This window comes from Cupressus sempervirens, chromosome 1, assembly GCF_028749045.1.
Source record: "Cupressus sempervirens isolate cs-2001-9-10 chromosome 1, ASM2874904v1, whole genome shotgun sequence".
Taxonomy (NCBI): domain Eukaryota; kingdom Viridiplantae; phylum Streptophyta; class Pinopsida; order Cupressales; family Cupressaceae; genus Cupressus; species Cupressus sempervirens.
Window position 1 is genome coordinate 290,641,567 of NC_143118.1, and position 7,000 is coordinate 290,648,566.

Below are 7,000 nucleotides of genomic sequence, written 5' to 3' on the forward strand. Positions count from 1 at the left end.
ATCATTCATAGTATCTAAATCTTCCTCTTTACTAGGATTCATCTCCTTCACTTTTAGATTTTTTATGTTTTCTACAAGAATAGCATACGTTATAGCCCTTACCACTCCAAGAATAGATATAGCTTTATTCCTCTACAAAAAAAGCTAACCTAAATTTTGTCATTGTTGGGATTAAAGTGAGCATCGAACCTGCTTGCTAAATTGTGGCCCCCAACTATAGATAGAAAGAGCGCCATGGGTGATAATTAAAATATCCAAGAGTAACAAAAATATTTGATTAATTAGAGTGACAAGATGTATTTTTTTATGGCATTAATCTATCCTTTTTGGGTACTAAGGTCACCTAACCTAGGCATTAAAATATTTTACATTCTTAAAATTACATAATCATCCCATCTCTACTTCAAAATATTTCTTACCTAATTATCATTAGGAATAAATTTAGTAGAAATGTGATAAAAAGTTAGCTCATGGAAAAAGGTGTCAATTTCAGACCCCACTAAATAGGATTACAAAACACAAGCATGCTTCTGGTCCTCTCATGATACACATTGAGGTAGATGTTGATATATGAAAAATTCTTCAATTCCATCCCTTTCAATTTTTTAAGAAAAAGGCCATTCATAGAAATCCTTTCTCTACTGTTGTTTTGTGAACTTCACAAATTTAAAAAATTATTCAAATTTTCCATACTCCAACTTATAGTAGAAGGCATCCTTGGGTTCCTAACAGTGATAATATACTTAGTGATATTCTCTATCATTATAAATGATACATTCTAGTTCCTGGGAGCAATCTACAAAATTAATTTGTTTCCACTCATAAGAATTATGCCCTGTAAATGGCTAGGAAATCCATTGCCTCATTTCCTTGCCTTAGGGTATTCTTAATTCTAATATTGTAGACATAAAAAATCATCTTGTTGCAATCCTCCATTATACATTTCAACCTCTAGGGGTTGTTAAAAATAGATTGATACAAGTATAAATATGTGTTTTAATTATTGTTTTGTTACTGATGTCAAACCTACTACTTGATGGTAAGACAATTTCTTAGATAATTTGATTACTATCATTTTTTTGATTAATGAAGAGGATTTGATAAAATGAGGTAACAATAGCACCTAGATGAAATGTTGATTTTTGATATAGAAAAGGAGTACAAGGATTAGTTAAGACAATGGTATTATAGTGCATTTATAATCTACTTAAGATTGAAAAGGATGGATACACTAATAAAGTTTAGAAGAACAAGTTAAATCAAGTATGTTTGCCAAGCATAACAATTTGCATAGTAGGTGCTGAGAAAAGTTAGTGCGAGCCAAGTAGAAAATCAGTTGGAGCCAGACAAAGAAAATTTCAATGTAAGCTGAGTGATATAGTGTAAGCCAAGTAAAGTTTAGTTGATGCTGAGCACTAGTTAACTTTAGTTTGTACTGAGTGTTCTGATAGTGGATTTCAAGCAACACAGTATGTTTTGAGCATTAGAAGCAAGTTAATTCTGAGTGTTAGCATTATAAGTAAGTTTTTGAATTCAATGAATTTGAGCTGACAAGTTTGATTTCTTGGATTGTGTGAACTACGTGAAGATAACATTGATGAGCTAGTGGCATAAAATTCAAAATGAACCATTTTGAGGTGAATTTCAAGAGGATTGAAGGAGAAGTTACTAGAAGGTAATGGCATGAAATGATGGTTAGATTCATTAAATCCTACCTAATCCAACCTAACCCTAAAATGGACAAAGGACGATGTACGAAAAAATATCTTAATTTTCTATTTATAGAGATGGTTGGTTAGAAGCAAAGGTTTTCATCTACGAGAACATAAGAAAGAGAAGGAGTCTAGGGTATTTGTTCATTTAGTGACCTAAGAGAAGAGACTAATTGAAAAGAAAAAGAAAGAAGGCTTAAGGGTATGGATTCTTGTAGGGTGAACAAGTTTGGAGTTTCCTTAAATGACTGTTGGCTTTTCCATTATCACTGAGGGTTTTAATCTTTTATCACATCACCACCTCTTTAGTATAATTATTAAAATTATTTCCTATATTCTTTAAAAAGGTCATTAATCAATTTATTTCCCAATATTTTATCACCCCTCCCCCTAATACCAGATATCCCATTGTTTACCATCAATGTTACATTTCACACATTTTGTGTTTAGGGGATGTTATCATTTTTCCTTTGTTTTGTAATATTTATAAAATTTGGAGCCTATTTTGGGGGCCTTTAACCTCCATGTTATAGAGGAGCTCATCCGTCACCTTGGGTAAGGGATGAAGTCACCGCTTTCCCATATTACTTTCTTGAAGAGCTCTCAAACCTAGTGCTAACTATTTCTTTTTCCCAGTTTGTTGAGTCACCCATTCTTGGTTTCTTTCTATAAAATCACTATAAAACAATAAATTCTCTCTTCATTTGAGTATCTCTTAGATAAAAAAAAAATCAATTCATGAGATATACATGCACAAGATATCAAGGTTCATTCAAGGAGGTTCTCAAGAAATAAAAAAGTCAAGCAAGGTATCCTTCTTCTTCCTTTATCATGCATTTTTACCTATAGATATTGATTCATTGTATAATAATTCCATCAATAAGGTGAACTATTTCTATTCAATAATATATCATATAAGATTACAAGAACACTTAAATATGCTATTTTATAATATATGATTTATATTTTGGTTTTGTGTTGAGTTAAAGCTACTACATTAAGATACTTGGTCACATATTAAAATTAGTTACATTAACACTGCTATGATATTATGCATTATTATGTGTTAATTCTACTACATGGTAGAATTAATTTATTAGATTTTATCTAAATTTGAGGTCCATTCCTCAACTAGGGCTTGCAAGAAGCAAACCCATACCAAAAAACCAATTTCCCCCCTCTATTGTATATAAGCTCAAATTTAGTATATAGTTTCAAGAACATATCCAAATATTTTTTATAAGAAATTTTTAGATCTATATATCATTCCATGTTTTGACACTCTAGAGTTAAGGTTGAGGCTATTTGTAACCTTGTAGTTTTAGTGGCAATTTAGTTATTGATCTTATAACTCATAGTGCCAATTTGAGGATTATGGCATCAATTTATGGTCTAGTTCAAGGTTAAGGATGACTATGACCTTGGCTTAAGTTTGAGGTCATCCTTGATCTCCCAATCATACCCATCTAGTATAGAAGAAAAAAATCCAACTCATTTTGGAGTTCATAGTTTTAAGAGGCTCAAAATTGAAATAAATTCATTATGAGCTTTCAATAAATAGTAAATAAGATATTTATGTTTCTTATTCTATTTATTTGAATATTGCATGCATTCCTATCTCTATATTTTATTTTTCTTAGTGGAGATTAGATTCATATGCATTCTATCACAGTTATCTTAAACTCAAGATCAATAGAAAGAGGTCTCCAAACTTTCAAGGTTAATGTCTTATGGGTTTTCCTTTCTTCCCTAGTGGCTCTTTTTCAATCTACTTTGTGGTATAGAATCCCTCACTTTTATCCCTTAACATAGTGGCATAACTCCTACCATTTTAACTACTATAGAGATATTTTATTCCATTTCTTTTGCAATTTCATATTTTACATGGATATCTAGTATTTGAATCCCATCTTGCATTGTCATATATAATTGTGAGGTTAACTGTGTTCCCATAAGTTTAAATTAAACATATATGTTAGTTTAAAAAATTAGTTCTCATTATACTTTACTTAATCTTTATAGGATAATTCATACATGGAAAATTCCATTGAACTCAGTTACAAATTTGTACAAGATTTCAGAAAATGGTATCAGGGAACTTTAACTTTAGATGGTGATAGTTTTTATCTCATTACGCTTTATGTGTGAGATCCATATTTTTTAATCTTATCACATTAATATTCTTACCTTGTTGAACACATTTCCTGACCATTAGATCTTGTTAGATCAACAACTAGCATATTCATGCTTTCTGAAGTTATGTGAAGTTTAGCCAAAGTGCAAATATGAGCTTTTGATGAGTGTTATGGTGGGCCAAGCACATTTGAGCCTATTCATCACATCATCATAAGTGATCAAAGCTAACCCTAGATTAGGGTGACAAGGTTGTGAAATACCTTTGCTGCACTCTCGCAAGGTTCAAAAGTTGAGTTTAAGGTCGTAAAGTTGCAATATGATGCATGAAATAATAAGTTAGTTGCTAGCACAATGTCACATATTCCAAACATGTTTCATGTTTGGTAGTTTTGATGGAGCAATGTGGTTAAAGTTTGTTGAAATCGTAACATGGCACAGTTAAGAAAGATGTGTATGGTGGTTGTGAAGAGGCAACACACTTGAAGATAAAGGCATCACAATGTCATATGGAAAATTAAGTGTTAGGTCCAAACCATGGTGAGGGTGTTAGAAGGCCAATTCTATGTTGTTTGCAAGGTCACAACATTTAGAGGGCTAAAGTGATAAAAGATGTGAAGCAATGATAAGGCATAAAGTAGGAAGGTCATGGTTTTGTAAGATAAAGTAGTTAATTAAGAAGATAAGCTACGAAGCTATGAATGGTTGTGAGCATGTGACAATGAGATAGTTAGAATGTTGGGCAAAGAGGTAGAATTCTTAAAGGTCATAGGGCTACATGGTGAAGTTAGATAGTTGAATTTAGTTGATTTGATGACATTGTTGGCTTGGCATATCGAGAACACCATCAGAAATAGCTCTTTAATAGTGATTATATCCTTTTGATTATCTACAACCTATTTTGTTGTTCTCCATGAGTGATAAATGCAATTTTCTTCATTCTGCCACCTTGGGTTATCCATCTACCCAACCATGTAGTTATGTCCACTATTTCCATCTATTCAGGGCTAGATTTTCATGCAAGGATTAGATTTTCTATATGGGAAGATGCATCTGATCAGATCTTTCTCTGACCAATAGCTATTGCTCTTCTGCAACTTGAACTTAGTGTTTGGGTTTAGAGTTTCAATGTGAACATTCGAGTTATGACTGAACTCTATAAAATATAGTTGTAAATATGTTTTCAGGACTCTCCTCTGTTCTATCATGTCTACTTGTAGTAGCCTTGTGCTCTGTAACTATATTCATTTCTTTCCATTAATGAAATAGCTCTATTATTTACCTCTTCTTTCCATTCATTATTTGTGCATGTATTTTTCCTTTTTTTGAAAGTTTCTTTCCTAGTACTAAATGTTGTATGTTGTGTTCAAAGTATTGATCATTGTTGTATTGTGAAGATGTCTTTCCATTCAACACTTGATCAATTCTAAACTTGCATGTGAACTCTTTGAAAATTTAATAGGATTAGGATCTTTGTATCTATGCTTTGCATTGATATGTTGTACATACAAGGGAAGAATTGTAATTGTTTCAATTAGGTGCATCACCCCCTTTCCCTTTCAACAATTTACTTGCTTGCATCTCTTTCTCCCTTTTCCTCTAAAGAAGAGCCACCCAAATTAAAGTTTGCTAGCTTAAGCTCAGATTTCTATTCCTTGCTACAATCATTAAGAGCCTATAGCTCCTTGGGTTGATGTTGAGTTGTATCTAAGGGTAGAGGAGAGAGAGACAAATAACAATGAGGATGCCCCTGTTCTTGAGGAACAAAGTTTTGCTTCTAAGACTAAGATGGAGTTTGAAGACCTACTGCAAAAGAAAGAAAATAAAGACTATATGTTGTGGTAGGAGGTCTCCCATGATATTATAGAGGAGGAAGCTTTTCCTTTTTTTCCCCAAGTTCAAGAGGTATTAGTTGCTACTTATGAACCATCACACATTCTAGAGGGAGAAATGAGGTTGTAGAAACTAAAGGAAAATATTTCAAAGAAGTTTGAGGTAGATTTTTCAAGGAGGCTAGAGGCTCAACAACAAGAGCATAAAACAATTCTTGCAAGCAAGTTAGTTGCACAAAAAGAATGATGTGAGAAGGAACTAAAAGAGAGGTTGATGAACTTGATGAGTGCTACATCAGAGGCAAAAGAGACACAACCATCCCCCCCTCCCATATTACAAGATCTTGTACAAGTGTAGGAAGTGCAACCCCTTGTTTACAAGGATTCACATGGACTTGAGGAGGAATACATGTTCCAACTACAACATGAAAAAACATACACACAACCAACCATATAGTTAGAGCTAGCCCCTACTAGCCAAAAGGATTTAAAGGTTGTAGAGCACAAAAAAATGGTCAAGGATGATTCCTTTGACCCTATTCCATCAAGAGGATGCCCCATAAGGAATCTAGCTCTACAAAAAATCAACAAGTTGCCATCATTCATGCTTACCCTTGAGCATGAGGGAGAAGAGCACAAAGAAGAGAAAGCATATTTTGCTTAAGTTAACAATGTCATAGTATTGAAAAGCTTCATTATTTTCTACATTGGGAAGGAGGTATTCCATGTAGTAGCATGCTTGTCATGCTTGCTATTATTTTTAGTTGGCCACATGCATGGGAGAAGAAATTAATTGGTGAGGAAGGGCAGCTATGTCAACAAACCAATCAATGGGTTTGTTTAAATTTTCATATCTATAAACTTTTGAACATAATAAAGTATTTTTTAGTTTCCTAAGAAATGCATGAGCACAAGTTATTTCTATGTGAAATATCAAAGTTTTGAAGTCTTTCTAGTTGCAAGGATTGTAGTTTTTTCTTGTTGATTATAGAGCAGTGGCTCATTTTTTAGACTCTATAGCTCAATGGATTGCTTGAGGCGACTAGTCCATGCTTAGTAGGAAAGCATCCCCCTTGAATTTCTAGAAATTTTAGCAATTTTTGCACCCCTATGCCCTCCCATCTCCCATTTTTTTTCCAAATGTTGTTAGTCTCATGAAAACCTAGGGTAATGGCCATGACCACATTCTTTGAATTATTCTTTTATTACCATGCAAGCATGTTAGGGATATGTAGAAACCTTATTCCATTCTTTTATATCCCTTTGTCTTTAAATTCTTCATATTTCATGTTATGTTCTTATTAATATTTCAAGTTGCATCAT